Consider the following 21,500-nt stretch of genomic DNA (forward strand, 5'->3'; position numbering starts at 1 on the left):
TTTATTTAATAAATTCAGTAATTATTGCAATTATTTAATATTTAAATAATCAAAACACTCCTGTTAATTAGACAAGGTTAGCGAGCGAAGTGAGCGTAGGTTAAGTTTGATTAAATTATATTTATAAAATAAATAAATAAATAACCATTATTAAAATTAATAAAGAGACTGTTTTGAATCTATGTTAAACTCTATATCGACCCATTTTTCACCGAAATCCGATTGACTACTTTGTTTTTAAATAAAGCTGTAGTTGCGGTGGCGTTAATACATAAGTACCAAAATTTATTAATTACACTAATTATTAATTTTACGACGTTTCGATTTTTGTCAGATATCTCAATATTTAGTGAAAATAAATATTAACCATACTACACATAATTAATCAATAAACCCATTACAATAATACAACAATCACAAACTGATAATAGTCATACTAATAGTGATATTAATGAAATTTAGTCCACATTCCTGCTAATTTTAACTTAAATAAGTTACTTATATTTATAAGTTCTGCATTTATTACAGAACAATGCCACGTCAGGGCAACGTCTGCCGGGTCCGCTAGTACTTTATATTTTCATTTAACAATGTAACTTATAAACGTGGAAAAAATTAAATTCAAATCATTTCTAATATGGTAACTACTCCGAGCTGACACCGTTTTTATCACATCTGCTAATATAACTTCAGATATTGTGAAAATTCGTGTATTCCCGGTTTGTCTTCCCCGACGGGGAGTCTTATTCTTTAAGACTTTGGGGGTTGGCTTTCCCACGGGCCTAGCCTCTGCAGCTTTTCTTTCCACTACACACTTAGCTGCAGAATACTTTACACTATACACATATACTACACCAAGAACACTACACAAATTACAACATATACATTTACTCGACTACAGAACAACATCCAACACTATTTTCTCTTTCATTTACACTCGATAGTTTACATCTTACGAAACGATACCGTTACCTAAGGTGGGAACTATCGTGCCGATGGGGGAATGGCTCTACGAAGTGAGTCTCAAACGATGTCCTCTGGGCACCGGAGCAAACCCAGTTGTATTTAGCTCTAGCTCCAGTACGCCTGCGCTCTGCTGGAATGGTCTATTATATCGCTGGTTCTCGTGGGACCAAAATTTCAGTTCCTTCAGAAAATTCTACGATGGTTGGTGGCCCATCTGAAAAAACCACCAATTTTAGTCTAGTGAAACGAGTTATTTTACCCTTTTATTAATAAAAATTCCGGGCGATGATAACGCTCAGGCGTTTTTCGCCCCCAAACAAACAAAAAAAGATTTGTCTTTCCTTTAACTTCAGGTCGCTCTAGCTCCATTTAAAATGCACAGCATGCTGAGCAACCTAATTATCCGAGTAAAAAGCATTTTTTCCATGAACTCATTTCTAGTAAAGAGCCTCAATCTTCTAAAAAGATACTGAAAAAGTACTGAAGCGGTGTTAATGGGAGAACTCATCTAATCCGGTTATCTATAAAATTTAAACTATTCAAATGAAAAGATAAAAGTGAAAATTAGTAATTCGTTAAACCTCTTGGCAAAGTTGGATAAAGTTATATTTTTTAGATGCTTCAATCTCTTTCGCCAGACCGGTCAAGTATGGTAAAGTCCCTAGCGTTTGGGGATGAAAATAAATCGAGTAATGATGTGGGCTACTTGGTCGATTCCATTTTTTCTATAAGAATTCCATTTTAATACGTGACAAATTGTTTTTATCCTACAACGATTTCTACAGATGAATACAGTAAGATACGAAACACTATTAAGAATACTACTTAAAGATAAGTTGTGATACATTTTGTTCATCATCTCTTTCGTTGAAATCTTGTATATAAATGGTTTGTAAAAAACCATTAGCTCAATATAGATATCTTTAGGCGTAGAGGTATATGTAGAAAAAATGCCATGCTGAAATATAAAAGAAACTTCATGTAGTAGAAAATGATCGAATGAAAGTTTAAGCTTGACAAAATATGTTTTCATTTTTTGCAGAGTGTAAGATGTAGATGAATATAATAAAAATTATCTTGTATTGAAATAAAAATGAAACTATCTAGAAGAAAATGATCAAATGAAAGTTTATGTCTGACAGAATGTGTTTTGATTTCATTTTTATATAAAGCTGAAGATGGAATTGTCCATAGAGTTCCATGTAAATTTAATAAAAAAACAGTTTTATATTGAAATGAAAAATAAATATTATGTAGATGGAAAATTATCGGATGAAAGTTTAATCCACTAACTAATGCAGTCCATAAAGTCATTCTTGCTCCTAAATAATTTTTTTGTAAAAGTAAAGAATGATCACTAATTTTGAAAAACGTAGTTGTATGCCGTGAACTGTGCTCAATAAAAATATTAAATAAATCATGATAAATACTTGATAGGATGTGTTTTGATTTCATTTTTATCATAGTGTTGTATTTGAAAGTGAACTGCAAATCAGTCACTGAATTTTATGGAGCATCAATAGTTTCAGGTAAAGCATACTCGACCTCAGAGACATGGCTGAATACCACATGTTGGTTATATGGACGTTTTATTTACATAAATTCTAAGGAAATACGGCTATTAATATAGATATAAATACAGCTGTTAACACCTAGATTAGCCTGTTTTATGTTATATTAATAGTTGTGAAGAACTCCTACGAGTGCACATTACATTTTAACAATGCATAGTTATGTATATCAAATTTTAATTTGCAAACAAAGAACACCTTGCGCAATGAATTCATTAGATGATAAAGAGATTGAGTCTGAAATGAGTAGGACTGGCTAATATGTGACGTTTCGAAATGAGAGCAGTTGATTTTGCTCAACTCATTTTTAATCTGAAAGTTGTCATTCACTTGTAATTTTCTACAGGTTGTGTTTTCACAGTTTTGACAATATCTACGTAATAGATGTTTCATCGCTACACGTTCCAAGAATAGTAAATATACACGTCTTTTGAAGATCATGGCCATGGTTTTTTTGTACATTTTGATCATTTACTCGAACCTGTGCTTGATTATATGTAACATATTTATGTAATGGCCGAAAGTCAAGTCGCTCTCATGTGAAATATAACTCCGATAAATCTAAATTTTTTGTTCCGAAATGTAGCAATTGTTTTAGGTACACCGTTATTTTTTTTTGGAATAATTTCTAAACTACTTAATTTATTCTCTTTATCATCAAAACTCAAAAGTGTTATAATTAAAATAGTATTCAATAATTCAATATCATATCCTTGCAGTTGTTGATATCTACATGTGTTTCAGCAGGTACTATGTACTGATGGCCACTATTCTATATTATAATCAAAAATTTCTTGCAGTGTATAAGAATTTTCATCAGTCGGTAAAGATAGCTGCAATACGCAGTTTGATTCGCACATTGTAACAGTTCTCTCATCACATGCTGGGCATCTTAACAATACACTCAATTTATGTTATCAATTGATTGGCGAAATTCAGCATCATACTGGAATCGTAATGAATATTTTGTGTCGACAAATTATTTCAAGTTTTTGATACTCACTTTTTCTTTAGATACATAGGAAACAAATATTCTTTTTTAAAAGAAATTCATCTTTGGTTTCTGAGAAGATATGCCTAAGAGCTTTACAATGAAACAAACTTTTTAAAGTTGCGTTTACATAACAAGAAAAAATCTTCATTTATTAAACCGTTAACATTTCACTCCACAGCAGCATTTATGCATGAATTACTTTGAATTGAAACATTAATACATGCCGCAATTTTTAATATTCACAATATGGTTTTAACTGTACTGAAAAAAACATTATTTCAACGTGTTAAAAACCGATGATCTAAATACTGTTTCCTTCACAAAGAAACAGAGAAAAACCATTGTAAAACTGAATTTGCAAAACAGGATACACAATCAATATTCTGGAAACCTTCAACACTACAGATATTATTCACCGGAAATAATAATAACAATGTACTTTTTTCTTGATATGATACTTATAAAATGTGGCACCTAATAACCGAGAACTTTGAATGTTCAAACTTATATACATCATACAATCTGTCACACAAGTTAATTATTATAATTATTTATAATTAAATAATTATTAAAGAAATATTTTTATATATTAATATTAATCGATTAATCTGATCATGATATTTGTGTCAGCTGATAGTTGTAGGACCACTCGCGAGTCTGAATATTTTTAGACTAGTAGTTACTGTGGTACTTTGTTGCGCTCTATTGAAAAATCAAAAAACTGTTTTGCCCATAAGATTACATTTTTATTCAGGATTCTTAAACACAATTCATATTTCCAAAATAATTCTAATTTATTTAATAAAATGAATTTGTAGTACGGAAGGTCTCGAAAAACCCTATTTTAAAGAATATAGAGGTAGCGTCACCGTTTCTCTGGCATTGCCATACTTGCCAGAAGGACCGTTAACGACTCTCCTGGATACAGAATTTATTTATTTTAGTACTGTGTAGTACTAAAAAATTACTTTTAATATATTTTTCATTAAAATATTTTTTATTTTATTTTATTTGATAATATAAAGTTTTCTTGACTTATAAAACAAACATTGACATTTTTTTAAACGCTAATGTATTTTTGGTATTCGCCTATTTAGCATTTATTTATACTACAGCATATTTTAGTAATTATTTTCCACACTTGTTAAAATGAAGATTTTTTTTATGTAAAAATACTGCATGTCAGAAGTTGACAACATAAAAGCACCTTAACGTTAAAATTATTACAAGAACTCATACATAAAATATACTTTCAAACATCTATCACATTTTTACAACTTGCATTAGTCGCGGGATGGATATATTGCCCTTCTTTGCCGAGAATATTTTAGACACATAACAATTTATTACATCTTGAAATATTGCATTTTTATTTAAATTCTTCTTGTACACCTATTGAAAACAAAGCATTCATGAGTTAAATTTTGTTTAAACGTTTTATTCGGGTGAAATAATTGACAATATTTTTCGGATTCACTCCAAAAAGTTGTTTGTTAATCTGATACAGTAAAGAACGGTTTTACTCGTTTTGGACAAGTATTTTTTTTAATTATGTAATTCTGCGATAATTCTTCTTTATGATTTCGTCAATTAAAAAAATGATTCAAAGAATAATTAAAAGTTAAATGTAAGAGTAAAATCTCGTCTAAAGAAAAACGAAACATTCTATTTCTACGCCAGTCAATCTTTGTTCTAATTTTTAGCAAATAAATCCAGTTAATGGTAATTAAAAAATATTTATTATAAAAGACAATCTTGTATCTAATTTTTATATTGGAATTGGCTGCAGGAACATTATTAGTATTCCTATTCATTATTTTTTTTTTTGTTTATCTTTTTATACCTCCCCTGTAACGGATACACACAATTACGTATATTGCAGGCCAAAGGGGTGTCCTTTAACTCCTAGCCTGCACGGGCCTTCCCACCCACCAGCTGGACATCCGGCAAGGAAGGTCGGCCCGCCGGTTGGATCTTTTACTTTATGCCTGCCTCTAACCCCCAGCAAAGAGACTCCAGATCCAGCAATGCCGTAATCTTCATCCCGATGTCAGGGACCGGGTCTTTTTAGTGCCTTATGCCTCAAATGAGAAGTCCCCAAGAAGATCCCCCACCGGGGCTCTGGTCTTGATTCCCTCCTAAAAAACGTCAGTCAGGTCAGATGATCGTCGCCACAGCAGAAAGGGTCACACGTTTTACATGAAGTCTCCAGCTGATCACCGGATCCAGAACACCAGGATATACCGGCCCTTACAGCTGGGACTGTCCAACACCTCCCGCTAGAAACCCTTCCTCATTATCTTTGGCTCGAAGCGATGTCCGAAAAAATAGGCTGAACGCATCTAAGCAAGCTGCAAAAGCGATGATATGAAGTAGCAGGGACGCAGGTTACAACCCAGTAATCTCCGCACGAGACCTTTCTTCCTCCCACTCAGGGCACTGAAAAAGGTTGCATTCGACGGTGTCACATTCCGTGCAGTGCATATAATTGGGAATTTCGTGCCTCCCAGTACGATGAAGATAATTATTGCCAAAGTTGCTATGGCCTGTGAACAGTTGCGTGGTGTATTGTCAAGGTAACCTTGTTTTCTCAAACACCACGATCGCTGATCCGGTATTACCACTCTCGTTCAGGCAGCAGTTTCCACGGCCAGCCGCTGATTTTTCCAGCCGTTAAAAGTTGAGTCTTGTACCAATGCAGTCGATATCCCGGCGTACCTTTCCTTGGCGTCCGTTCCTTTACGAATAGATCGATGGGGGGAACACCCATTAGCACGCAAACGGCATCATATGAGGTCCGATATGCGGCAATGATCCGCAGCAACGAACGTCTGTGCACACTCCGAAGCCTGGTAAGGTTCCTTTAAATCAACAACGTAGAGGCCCAAACCAGAGCAGCATACATAGTAATAGATGCGACAGTAGACTCAATGACTCTCCGTTTCGATGCTCAAGGCACCATCTGGGTAGAGAGAAGTCGTCTATGAGCAGCAGGAGTGTTCTCTGTCCGTTCACAGACCACGATGATGTAGTTGCTGAATCTATACGATTTGTCAATCTATCTATTTATCTATCTATCTATACGATAGTCACCCCTAAATATGGGACAATATGTTTTGACGGAATCAGGTATCCTCCAATGCGTAGGTCTATTTGATACACCCTCCTCCGACCGGCAAGGAAGATATACATTCACTCTTCTGAGGCGATAAACGCAGACCGTAATCCGTGAACCATACATTTATTCGAGTAAGTGCCTCATTAGCCCGAACGCGAAGGTCCTACCTCCAATAAGGATAGCCAAAATGTCGGCATATGCAATTGTTTCCGTCTGCTCCTGAAAGTCAAGATGTGTCCTGGTGAACACAACGTTCCTGAGGAGGGGCTAAGCACGGAGCACTGCGGGATCCCCCTGAAATCTGAAAACGTAGATCACCTTGCTGCGTCTCGACGGAGACCCAATTCTGCCGAAAATATTCCCATATTTGCTAAAGAAGATATGAACTGATACCCTTCCGCCGTAAAGCGTCTAGGATGACATCCCATGGGACCGGGCAGAAGCCATTGCTGGCGTCCAACAAGATGATCAATGGCAGTCCTATCGTCCGCCAAGTGTCCCTTCAGTTGTAACCTTCAGGAGGGCTTGTATGGCAACCTCATACCGGTCCGTGCAGGAGCCCGGGACAATATCCGCACCGCCACCCGGCCCCATCAAGGTGTCTTGCGTGGCATTACCAATCGTCACGATCAGGACTGCCACCGGCGGAGGGAAGCCACGCCACCGGTCGCACGGGTAAACATACCCCAGCGGGGCGGCCACCCCCACCAACGGAAGCCCCAAAGCGAATCACAAACAATGCCAATATAACCGTGGCACGATGCCAATGCGCCTACCTCTAACCAAGCCTAAGCTGGAACTCGTATGAAAAGGTCTTGCCTTTTATACTCGTATGAACGACGCCACTGGTAGCATCTACCTCCTGTTACTTGAATAAAAAATATAAAATACTAACCAGTAGCAGAGCACTCTGGCTAGATGGAAAACGGGATGTAACCATATAGTGCTGGCTATATGAATAAAGCTGGCATTTTGGATGTATGAATAAAAATAGCTGACAAAGCATACACATACCATTTTTTTTAAAATCATTTTTCCTTTGTCTTTTTTTTTCTTTTTTTCAATGAACACCTTTTTTTCAACTCATGCACACTTTTTATTACTTGTGTTCTTTTCGCTTTAAGATACTGTTTACTTTTGAATAATTACTCATTTTTTTGTAATGCAAAATATAAAATAAAATAAAACTTACTTATTACGTTGTTCTTCAAAGCTACCTGAATGGGCGTTTCTCCCAGGTAAAATATAATCAAGAATTATCTGTATTCTTTGACACTAAGTCGGAGGTTCCGCAGGTCAGTTTTCTTATTCTGTATCTTCACTGCCGTCTTTCCGGTTTTAAAAAGTGTCTCTTTTGCTTCTTTTGTCGATGACACTGTTATTTTGGCTATTGATGATAACTATCTGGGGTCTCAACTAATCTACAATCCGAATTAAATTTAATCAGCAAGTTGCTAAGCACATGGAAAATAAGGGTTAATCAAACTAAGTCGAGCGAAGTGATATTCGCAATGAGGAGAGGAGACTACTGTCCATCGTTCAACCTTGATGGCATTTTTATCCCGCATACTGAAAGTGTAAGGTACCTTAGTCAACACCTGAATCGTCGTTTGACGTGGAAGGTTTATGTGATAAAGAAGAGAAAGCAACTTAACATGAAGTTCAAGGGAATGTATTGGTTGCTGGGCAGGAGTTATCTTTGTTTAATAAACTACTTTTATACTCAGAAATTCTGAAACCAGTACCATTTATGGCGTCCAAATATGGAGCACGGCAAGCAAGACAAATAGCTAAATATACTCGTACAGTAGTTTCAGAACAAACTGGCGAGGTGTATAGGTGAGGCTATGTGGTTTGCTAAAACTAGTGAAATCCATGAATATTTGGGTCTATTGTACGTTAAGGAAGAAATACAACGTTTCAGTTTGAACTTCGGCTAAATGACCACGTTACCCACTTGGTCGTAAACCTCCTAAACAACGATGAGGATGTAAGAAGACTTAAGAGGCTACAAGTCCTGGAGCTAGAAACACTAAAGTGTAGTTGAACCCGCTGAGTGTCATATTAAGCAATCCTTCATTTCCTTATTTCTGTTTTCACTTTCATTTTTAGTTAATTTTTTCTCTTTTAGGTGTTCATACATTTTATTGTTTTTATGACTGTTGTTGTTATTGTTTTCTACTATACTACTGATCGTAATATTTTTCAAAATTATATTTTGTACGTTCTACGTTCTACTTACAGGAGTGCTATATGTACCAGCATGTAAGTTTTGAGGAATTTCAATCGGGATTCCTTTTTAATGTGAATACATGAGATATAATTTACTTAAGGTTCCTACAGAAATCTAATTGATTATAAATAAAAATTTTAAACAAAACAAAAATAACTAAGCTTAGCGCTGAGGAACCAATTTTAGAATTCATGTTCAAATTATGATTATGTATTTCGTTAGCGAAGTTGCGACGGAATATATATATGTGTGTGTGTGCTTACTATCGGTGAGCGCGACGGTAGCCGGTAGATGTTGGGGAAATTGCAGTCCACCTACGCGATTGCACACTCGTTCTTCCCCACCTAGCAAGTTGACCACGCAACTCTCCTTCTACAGCGGCGCTGCGCCCCTACCACTCTCAGGCGCCTATAAAAAGAGCCAAACGGCAAAGGGAGGATTATTCCATCGTTGATCTTCATCAGGAGAAGAAGAATATAGAACACCAAGAAGAAGGAAGAAGAAGTTCCCTGGCCGGCCCAACGTGGGACCTCCCAGCGGAAGCCAACATTACTGCCAGTGCAGTAGGCCTGGCCGGCCCGCCGAGGGAGACGCTGGCCGTAGACGCTACCTTCCCACCCCAGTTTGCCGGACTTCAAGCACTCTGACTGGTCTGGCACGAAGTACTGTAGCACCAAGAAGCTTAGCAACCGCCTCCACCGCGCCGGCAGAAGAGGACCGACGCTGACCCGACATTGTGGGGCTGTGGGGGTCACCATTACCACGCTGTAGTGGGGGATCCAACTGCTGCTAAGGGGAATCTCGGTTCAATTCCAACGGACGATTCACAACTCCCCGATTACTAACCATCGGGCCGAACTGACATCGCTGGAGGCCAGCTTCCGGACCCGACAGTCCTTCACAGGACTACCACGCCAACAACCAAACGGCCCTTTTCAGTGCTACCAAAGGTTCTAAGGCGTCACATGCCGTCAAAGCCATTCGGTGATATATATATATATATATATATATATGTGTGTGTGTGTGTGTGTGTGTGTGTTTTTTAATATAAGTAGCAGAGTTATAGCTACAATAATAAAAAAATATTACTTTTTTGCAACTATACGTAGTTCAATAATAATGTTAATATCATTCTGTCCGCACTTTTCCTATTTATAACAATTTTTAAAATTTTAGGTGTGGGGCTGTGAAAAATTAAAACTTATACGAATCATTCTGTAAAACTTTTATCTGACTGTAGCTATTAGCAAATAAACGGTGGTGAATTTTCAAGTTTGTTTTCAAGCTATCTAAGTCCAGATATCTTTGTTTTCAGTGATCACCCAAATCGTAGATATAAAGAGTAGTAACTATTGGGCTGCGCCCATAACAAACAATGTTGAATTAATTAACTGGATCGATCACGTCGTGCATATCATTACTTAGTTTACCATGCATGTGCTAATGCTCTCATATACTCATTAGCTAAACAATACCATCCTTATTCTGTGTAGTTCATCCATCCCATCCAGTAATTAACATTTTAGCTTTTCTTGATAAACTAGCCGGATTATTATCTTTCATGATTTTTATTTCATATTTTTCATCGCTTCTGTTTAACTAAGAAAAACAATAATAAAAATAATAATAATAATAATAATGCTTTATTTTTATCTTGAAATACATATACAGGGAAATAAAACAACAAATTAAACAGCTTGATTTACCATCGCATCAACTAAGTCACAGTATTACTTTAATAAATTCCATTTCTAAAAATAAAAATGTAAGTAATAAATATAAATTTAATAAATAATAAAAATAAATCCATTTATAAATAGAAATAATAGATAATTTTATCAAACTGCACAAGGAAAATGTAACTAAACCATTATGAACCTAATTCTGTATAGCGTAGATGCTTCATGAAAATGTTTATAATATTTTTATTTTAGTATTTTGGCCACATAAATTGGTTTGTATAATTTTTTACTAATTAAAATATTAAGAAAGTAATAATACTAAAGAAAGATTACAAATAATATTCCAGAAATGTTAAATGTTCGGAAAAGTTAATTAATGTTAGGGATGTGATTTACTACTTTTTAATGTTTCTTCCAAAAAATAGACTCCTTATATGATTTTATAAATTGATAAATTTGTGAATGTTTGTGACAATGAAGAAGAATGAATGAAAATCACGAAAATATCAAGACTGATAATTAAACACTGATTATAAAATCACTAGAACAATTTCTTCTTTATGTCTGTTTATATAACTTCCATCTGTTATAAGTTAATAAATTGTAATTAATTTTTTTCGTTTGAGAGAAATTATTTTATTTCACTAGTTAATTACCATCAGTTTAACATTTAGTTATCATCAGCATTAATAATTTAATAATGATCCGATTCTTATGAAAATTTCAGTTGTTTCAAAATCTATTCAGATTAATTGTTTCTGTTTCACTGAATTAAATTTGAAGGGAAAGGATCATAAGTTTATCCTTGTTGTACACGATTTATGATTCCTTTATTCTTTGTACGTAGCATTAGCTACAAGGAATCCACTGCTTGTAAATTTTCGACCTACCTTCCATTCTTTCTCAGATTGCTGCCGAATTACATTTCATTCTGACTAATCTTATTATTCCACTTATTTATTATTTTTTTACATTATTTATTTCATGCGATAACATAGGTGGATTTTATAAAAGCTAAACCGTATCGTATCACATAAGTTTTTAAATTACTTTTAATATTATGATAGACAAAATACTGAAATGGATGTGCAGGGGAACAATTACATAGAAGAATATATTAATTAAAGGTTAAATAAATTTATTAACTTTTGACATTCGATTCTCTTAATCGATCGTTATACTCCAAATAATTACAGATGATAAAAGGAACTAAGTACTGTTTATAACTGTTAAACAATTAAAATCTCTACGGCTGTATAAACTAAACTATTTTGGAGCTTAAATCTCTAGTTGTATAAAAGAAAATAATAAACAGCGTGGTTGAAATTTCATTACTAGCTGAAAAATATACACAAGCACAAAGTATAAAAATGAGATTGGTGTAACAACAGTTACTTTTCTTTCTTTTTTTTAAATCATCCCTTATCCTATTTTATCTATGATAATTTGTATCTCGTGTCATACATCTTCAACCATTGCGATTATGGCAACAATCGTGAGGCAGTCACTGTAATAAACTGTTACATTTCTATTGTAATAGTATTTGATTAGTAAGCTATATTCCTTTTATTTTTTCAATATTTTATAACCAGTGAAAATTTTCCAGAGTAACCCGTATTAATATCAAGTTTTGATAATGCTAGTAGCATACAACTTAAGCAGTACAATTTTTTCATCATGTTTCTAATTTATTAATTCACAAGACACAACAATCATATTGTCAAAAAAGGAATATAATTCTTTACGTACTGTTCGCATTTTTTATTATAATACAACAATGGAAGTTAAGTTTCGTCTCTTTCTTCTTACATTTTGTAAATGAATAGATTGAATTGATGCTCAATACAATTATTCGAGTGAATAATGATTACTAAAAATATGTAAAAATGTGGATAATTAATACGTTGTACTAGTTATGTTATTTTTAACTATTTAATGCGATTTTTTTTAATTTGAGAATGTATCGATTTTAAAGCTAAAAATTAACCTTCTCCCGTTATTTAATATATAAATAGGGTAACAAAAAAATATTTATTCAGACTTATTTTAATTTAATGAATTCAGGATAAAAGTAATTCATCAAATTCAATACCGGTTGTGAACGAGATGGTTGTACATAGTGAGTGCGAATGAAACTTTATTTTGTGGTGCTATTGTAAAGTTTTTATTTTATTGTAAACCATATAATTCAATGTAATATTATTTATTATTTCCATGTCCAAGGTAATTTTTTTCAGCCGCTATTATCTCTTAAGTGAATAGCATAACCTTTGTTGACACGTTGTTATGGACCACCTTCAGGTCCTGCTTAGGTTCTTAAAACCGGTTTGGACCTAAGGGATTCAGTTATGGGACACTACCTGTAACAGCAAAATCGATGTGATTTAGGGGTTTCAGAGTGAGGTAAAGGACAATAACACAGCCGCCATAGTTTGTAAGGAACAGTGAGATTCACGACCATCACGAAAACAAATGGGATACGCATTTGTCCGGTAGGAGATTGGGCACCTTGACTCAAAATGTACATAGTCACTAGATTTACATACTAATCATCTTGCTTTCACTCTACTGGACAACGGAGGAGATATCAGACGGCTGAAAAAGCTCCATGTACTAGACCTAGGTGACGGATATTGATGATTGGAATGATGTGCCTCCTGGGGTTACTATTATTGTTATTGTTTTATTGTCCTATCTTGTGGATACTGTTTATTTATGGTTCGCTTAACTTAGCTAATCGGCCCTGACGATTTTTGCGTTCTTTGATGAATAGGCGTTAGGATGATAGGATGATAGGCGTTGCCTGTGAGGCAAATGATAATCGTGAGTTGTGGAATCTAGGAGAGAGGAAGATATGTATCTCAAACTGAATTTTCTTAATGTGTTTTACTGTTTACCACCATTCCTTTTTTTTTTTGCGTTACTTACAGACTGGGCTCTTTTTAAATTACTATCTTCAATTTAATTTGTTATTAGTTATGTATGTATCATCTGTTTTCCTTTTTACATGTTGTTTAATATCAAGTTACGACACCTTCCATATCAAGTTACGATGATCACCTTTCATGCCATAGTGTGTCATTTGATTTACTTATAGTAACAATTTGGAAAGCGATTGTATATTACAGTCGTTAATTTTGTAAGTTACAAAAAGAGCTGACAACACAGTTGTAGGACTTTCCCGTCACGCGACTTTTTTCTTACGCACCGCTTACACACCCATATATACATTACTTAATTTAAAATCAAATTTTATTTAAAAAATAATATTCTTTATTTATTTAATTCAATGATTCTCATTAAAGCGCGCACGCATACTGTATTTCACATTTGCGCGGTTTTAGCGGTAATAGCAGCTAATTTGAATACTTTTTTACACTTTAAATATTATTCATTTATTTAATCCTATCGCTCACCTGCGACGTCAAAACATAGAACTAACGACTACAGCAGCTGTATGTCAGTACTACACCAGCGCTCTTTGTGGGGAGAGGGGGTACTATTGGCGCAGTATACTCACTTAGTCACTTGTTTATTTACAGCATTTTTTGGGGTGGGGTACGATTTTGCAAAAGTGTTTTTTGGAAATACTATTTTTTAATTGTTAACAAATGGGCCTATGAAAAATAAAACCTCAATTAGACGAAATTTCAAAATGCTGAGGGTGACCTTATCTACAGCCTCACCCCTTGGCCTTTTAAGTTGAAAATTTAATGGCATCAATGTCCCGTATAAAGAAGTAATCTGGCGATGTTTTATCAAAATCGGTAGTTCTGGAAATATAAGGTGATTTAGACGGCAAAACCGAAATACACACGTAAATACGAATTTCCGGAAAATTTCCATCCGGTTTTTGGGTTTTTTGGATTTATTAGTGTCAAAAAGTAAAGATCTGATGAAACCGCATATACCCAAATTGGACTGATTATAATATTTTCCCTTCTAAAGCTATAGCACTAGCAGGGAAAGAAAAAAATTCATATATCATATTTATCGTTCCATGCCGCAAATATCATTCCATTATTAGCGTAAAATATTTCGATAAGTCAATCTTTGAAACGATGTCAAGAATATTAAAGTACGCCAATAATTAACATAAAATTATTACTGTTACCAATTATTAATATTAACTAGAAAGTCCAAAAATATTTCTGAAATCCTGTGTCTATAACTGGATCAAAGGTGAAAATTGTATGTCAATATTCATTGGCAGAATAGGATTTAAAAGAATAACTTGTTTTAAGTAAATCATTTGAAAGAACGCAGTGTACTGAAAATCAACGGAAGTAGATACTTCTGAATAATACATTAAATTTTATATGAAAAAAGGTTTCAGCTGTAATTTGGCAAGATTTTTTAAAGCTTTAATAAAATATTCTTTAAAATATTTATTTACATTTTATCCCTACATGTTGATAAATTATGTTTTTAATTTATATTTTTAACATTATTCCTAAAGAACAGGAATTTTTTTTAAATTGTTGATTCACTTTTAAATAATTATGAATGCAATATGAATCTTTGGTTATAAAAAAAAAAAAATGTAATAAAAAGACGCAATAACATTTTTGTTTTACCTTATCTATATGTTTACACAAAGAAAAATATTATTCACTAATTTTTCTATTCTTATTGGAATAATAAAGAAGATATATATATATATATGTCGGAGAATAAAGTACAGTGGAGTATCTTCCGACAAAACGATGAGAATATTCTTTAGAATATCGGTATTTTTAGTAGTTTTAAGAAATGTACTATTACTTGTAATATTTTGTAAAATAAGGTTTAAATTGTTTTATTGCGGTAGGCTTAGGCCTAGGTAGGCACATGGTTGTCAACGTAGTCGGGATCCCAGGACGATAGGGGTATCATAAAATTAATAAGGAAAAGGAAATATGCAGTAGGTATATTATTTGAGAATATGGAGAAAGAGTAGTCTTGCTTTGGAACCCAGATCGAACAGACGTCCTGGTGATCGCGAATTCGTTATTTCCCTGAGCCTCGATCTATCGCAAGTTGTTTTAATATTATTTGAATTCTAAATTGAATTAATCTTATATTGTAATTCGTGTGCTACTGAGTTATTGATAAGTGATAATTATCATTTGTAATTATTTCATTGTACGAGTTATCTACTCATTTTTATTAATTGAACTTTATTGTAATCTTATATATTCTCCACTTGTAATGGTGGGAATGAGTGAAGCACAAAACGTTGAATCCCTGACAAATCTCTTCGCGTCTCCGACATATATATATATATATATCTTCTAAAATAAAACTTTTAATATGATTTCTAGTAAAACAAAATATTAAAAATTAACAAGATAAAATAAGAATATATATAAATATATTATATTAATATTAAATATATCACATATATTTTTAAAAAAAAACTTAATTACACCGTCGACCGATGTTTCACTGAACGGTTTGTACCAAGTAATTTGATTATTTGATTCAAGGCTATCATCATCCTTCTTTCACCTTTACCTAATCTGATAAGTTGTATCTGAATATCTAAATTTTTAATGGTTATTCTACCGATTAAAATTAACTTTCTTTGACATCGATAATGCATTGCTATTTATATACAGATTAAAACTAAATCGATGTGCCTATCAATAATATTATATAAATATAGTTTAATAAATAAGTAGTTGATAAATATTAATAATAATCTATATAATTATTAATTAGCTATCATAAGGTCTACTAAAACTATTAAATTATAACTATACTACAGGCAGAATTAATTTATATAGGTCATATTTTCGTCGGGTCTAATTGTAGTATTATCAGAAATATGTTCAGTTTTTATTACTGTAACATACAACTATAAGTAAAAAATATTACAGATGTACTTAATAATTGCCAGTTCAAGAATATGTTATCTATTTGAATAATATAATTATTTTTATTCTGGAAAAAATCTCAAAACTGTTTATAAAATTATTAAACCTTATGCAGGACCTTTTTTTGATTCCACAACGACTATTATTAAACTAATTTTTTAATTTATTAAATATTAATGGAATCAATTGGTTCTTTAAATGTGGTAATGTTTTTATTTTCATTATTCCGTTAATGTTGAATAGGTTTTGATGTATTTTGACAGTACTAAACAGTTTCCTACAGATTCTTAATATTATTTTTTTGGGGAATATTGACTTGAATAGCTGGAATAAGCTGAGCCTTCAGCTTCTAATACAAAACAGCTCTCTAATATAATAAACTGTCAGAATTTAGATTTTTTACCTAAACAATAAATGAACTGAATGAAAATAAATATATTTTTTTTATTATTCAATCTACGTAAATATGTAATACTAACGTTTGATTTTTTCCTAGCTGAAATGGAAATCCTGTTTCATGTTTACTTGATAAGAAATAAAGGAGTACTCTTTATTACTTCCCTGTTTAAATATTTCGTGTGTCTACTTAATAAAAATAATATATATATATATATATATATATATATATATATATATAAATGCAGTTAGGTGAAGAGAAATTTTTTTAAAAAATTCAGTAGTTTGATAGTAATAATAAAATATATATATTTAAAAATGTATTTTTTATTACGCATCTTTTAATTCGGTTAATTATTTTAATTATACGAATATCTTGTAAATTAAATAAGATTATTATAGCATGCTTTCTTGAAACTAGAATGCCATTATATTACATTAGATTTACAATCTAAACTTCCAGTAATGAATAATAAAATATTATAATTTAGAACTATTCATTGTAATAGAAATGCCCAAAATAACAGCACCAAAAATGAAATTTAAAAGGCGATGTAGTTTTCAGTTTAAGAAAACATTTCATATGGAACACGTAACTGTCTATCCTACTAAACCATCTAAGGAATGTAGAGTATTTCACACATCCTATTTTGGGTTTAGTCGTAAATTTCAATTGCTTTCATTATGTTGAAATGCAGACAAGAGAACAGCTGCGAAAGGAAGGGGTTGTTGTGTGTTGTAAATGCTCGCCTGACACTATTACTATCATGCTTTATTGCTGAATTTTTATTATTGTATTATTATTATTATTATTATTGTAGTCTTTTATTATTAAATTCTGTGTAAATATTTTTTTATACTTTTTTTTCAGATATATTGGATAAGAAAAAAAGGGGAGACTAATTCTTATCAACTTTAAATGCATTCATGTAAGTATCTTTTTTTATATAAAATCTGAAATAAAATATTTTTCTTACCGGTTCGTCGCAATATTATAAAAATTGTTTTTAATTTGTTTTAGCATTATACAAATACTCTTTTGCAATAAAAATTTATTTCACAAATTACTAAGTAATTAAATGAAATGGTTTACTTAATTTTTTTTACTGAATTCCCTTCAGGACATTCACTTTCAAAGAGTTTTTTGATTAACAGAATATATGTAAATATTTATACATGTTATAACTGTGTAATAAATGTTTTGATATCGAAACAAATTTTTAAAAATGAGGAATTATTTACTGTACAAAAATTTGTTTAGCAACATTTTAATTTAAAATCATATAATTTCTTGAAAACAATTAATTGGTGTTGTCAGTACTGTAAAAATTAATTTATTAGCATGCGTAATATTTTAAAAATAAATGGCAATCCGTGTCTTTCAGACCAGTGTTGCAAATATAACGTAACTTACTACTGTGTTAATATAACGTAGTATACAGATCATTAAAAATCCTTCTTCTGGAACAGTACTTGTAAAAATTAATACTGTATATAAATTTGCAAACTGAAGTTGTAAACTATCTGCCTTTTAATTTAGTGTATATAAATTAATATATTAGTAAGTACTCTTAAAATATAAGAATCATCAATATTTCTAGTAAATATATTTTTACGCTGTCGATCTTTAAACATCATTTCCTCGCCAGAAATGATTCTTCAATGGTAGAAAGTCACCCAAGAATAAGCATTATATAAACGCTGTAAATGTCCTTTTAATTTTTGTGCGGAAATCGACTGCTATGATCATCTAGCCGGAATGGAAATGTTTACCGTATGAAAAATTCCTTTCTGACTGGGATTCGTACCCAGGACCTCTAGGAGAAAAGCTGAGACGCAACCACTCGCGCCACGGAGGCCGGCTTTTGTATCACTGTTGCTTGATATAATTGATGTAATAGCATATTTTCTTTGCCCAACAAATTTTATACTTCTAGCAAATCTAAAATTGAGATGTTTATTAGATTATTTACTTCAGAGTAACTAACCTTTTTTTCGGGTAGGAGAAAGGAAAACCTAAAGCCAGACGCCCTGCAGCCCGCAATACTGGGTGTTTGGGGTTTCCCACATAATGCGGTGACCCACTAAAAACCTCCCCTATACAGCAGCCCGGATACCTGCCTTGCGGCCCTAACTCTCAGACTGTTATTCTACCTACGGGTCTTCATTGGATGGATTGGGGAATCTAGGGGATCTCATTGGCAGCTGACTTAAGCCCTCAACTTCCTCCTTGCCCAGACTGTGTTCTCATCATTCACGCATGTTGGCTATGATACTCATGTCCTTTCTTCCTCTAATTTCTTTCTTAGGATACTCTCCGACAAAGTGGCTATTGCTTTCCAGGCAGCATCGCTGGATAACAACGTTTCCATTTGAATGGCCGGGCTTAACTGGTCTACAGCCTCATGACAAAGCTGCCTTTCTTCCACCCGTCTTCCGCATACGAAGAAAGTGTTCTCAACTGTGTCTTCCTCGTCACAATAGACACACTTAGGTGCGTCCCTTCTCTTTCGTTGGTATAGGTAACATTTGAAGGCATTATGGCCCGTCAGAAGCTGGGTAAGCCAAAGTTTTGTCTCCCCAAACTCCCGACAAGTCCACTTTCTGATGTTTGTAATGATACGGAAGATCCACCTGCCTAGCCACTTTAATAACAAGTATTAATTTAATAACAAGCTTCGAGACTCCATTGCTTCTGTCCACTCGTTCTTCTACCCAGAATTCTGCGGGCGGCAAACCTGCTATGACGAAGGCAGCCTCTGCAAACACTGTGTTGCAGGCAGATGTAATGCGGAGGGCCATTTTCCTCGTGACTAGCAGTCAGTAGAGTGCTAGTTTGCACTTCTCAAACTTCAGACCACGTTGTCATATCGGTGCCGCATATAAAACAATAGGCAACACCGTCTTGGCCAGCAGTTTTCTCTTCGATGACCTAGGCCCCCCCACATTGGCCATCAGTCTCGTCAGGTCACTAGTCACCCTATCTACGTTGGTGGACCACTTCGTCTACGTATCTGGTGAAGTTGTGCTCGTGGTCGATCCAGTCGATACAGACACCCAGATATTTCACCTGGCTCTACCAACGCATTACCTAAATTTACTTGTATTGGCGGAAGTCTCCTCCTTCCCGCCGGGACTAACACATCTTTCTTCTCGTCCGCGAGTGCCAATCCCTTATCCTCTAGCCATACCTTCGCCATTATTATGGCCGCATTCGCTTTATAAACTTGTCTTTCTGGGTCTTAATCGACAACGACTAGGACAACTTCATCAGCGAAAGCTACCGCCTCAACTCCATCTGGCCAATCAAGCTCAAGTATGCCTTTGTATACGAGATTCCCCAGTAGCGGACCCAAAAATGACCCCTGAGGTACCCCATGCTTCATGTAAAATTCAATTCTACATTCGGAGGAAAACCAAGGATCTTCCTGTCCAACATATAGTCATTTATCAGTCTTTTCAATTAAGGGGATATGTTTCTTGTTTTAGTTTTTCTGTTATAGCTTTCCATTTAACGCTGTTAAAGCGTTCCGGAGATCAAAGAAGACTAATACCGATATATTCCTATGTCTGGAACCGTGCGCAGCCGTTTCAACAATGTAGTTGACTCTTTTATGTCCATCGATTGTTGATTTCCCCTCCCTAAAGCCCGATTGGTGAACTGAGAGACCACCAGCCACCTCAAATTCCTTCTTAAGTCTATTCAATAGGAGTGCCTCAAAAATTTTCCCCAATGTGTTTAATAGACACAGCGGTCTAAACCTGCTGGGTTCATGTCAACTCTACCAGGTTTCTTCAGCAAGACTAACTTGGCACACTTCCAGTCAGTGGGATAAACCCGCTGCTGGCGACGTGGTTGACTGCTTGCAACACTGCCATTGAGTCAACTTCTAATAGGGCCTTCACTGCTTCTACCGGAATCCCTTCTAGCCCAGGGCTTTTACCGGCTCGTAAATTATGACTAGTTTCATGAAGCTCTCCAACTGTGAATAGAGGGATTTCCATCGCCACCATTTCATTCTGAAGCTGTACTTCACTCTTGGGGAACAGCTCCTAATTATGTCTTGTAATAACTCCCTGGGCAAAACGGGTAACTTCTGCCAAATCGTCCCATAACGATTTTAAATCTGTTTACAGAGTATCGAACTAACAGTTTAAAAGTTTTATTGATTTCAAATAATTATTTTATTATTAATTTACTATAGCCAGTTTGTATCATCAAAAATTAGGGGTGGATTAATGTTGTCATGTTATAACTTTAAATCGGCATTATTTTGAAAAAGGATTGTAGTGTATGAAGCAATATGTACATTTTAAAAAATTTTCTTGTTAAAGAATCAAATTTCCACATTATTTGTACAGTTCTACGCTTTTAGAAAATAAATATAATTTTTTTTAAATTCTTTATTTCGTTAAAATCATTCGTAGTCTCAAACTAGTATTTAATTTAAGTTTATACTAATTAAAATTACTTGTAAATTAATATTAATTTACCACCGATAATTTTTATAATCTATTTTTAAAAAAAACATAAGCTTCATCTGAAAAAATACTAGAGTTTTTGCATCAGTTTCTATTAAAGCAATCTAGTATATAAAAATATTAAAGTCAGGAATGTGTAAAATAGTAATTAAATTGTGGGATTTTCCTAATTTTTGTTTTGTAATATTTTTTTGAACTCA

The 21,500-nt window shown here is 33.6% G+C and overlaps 1 protein-coding gene across 5 annotated transcripts in view; it reads left to right on the plus strand.

The window, feature by feature from the left end:
- The window catches only part of Oamb (Octopamine receptor in mushroom bodies), a 553,519-nt gene that overhangs the window by 249,712 nt on the left and 282,307 nt on the right, over nucleotides 1-21,500 (plus strand). For all 5 annotated transcript variants that reach the window (XM_075375815.1, XM_075375839.1, XM_075375832.1 and 2 more), the window contains one exon: nucleotides 17,690-17,747. The gene's annotated coding sequence lies outside the window, so the exon portion shown is untranslated. The remainder of the gene's footprint in view (nucleotides 1-17,689; nucleotides 17,748-21,500) is intronic.

The sequence above is a fragment of the Lycorma delicatula genome, chromosome 1 (assembly GCF_047948215.1).
Source record: "Lycorma delicatula isolate Av1 chromosome 1, ASM4794821v1, whole genome shotgun sequence".
Lineage (NCBI taxonomy): Eukaryota > Metazoa > Arthropoda > Insecta > Hemiptera > Fulgoridae > Lycorma > Lycorma delicatula.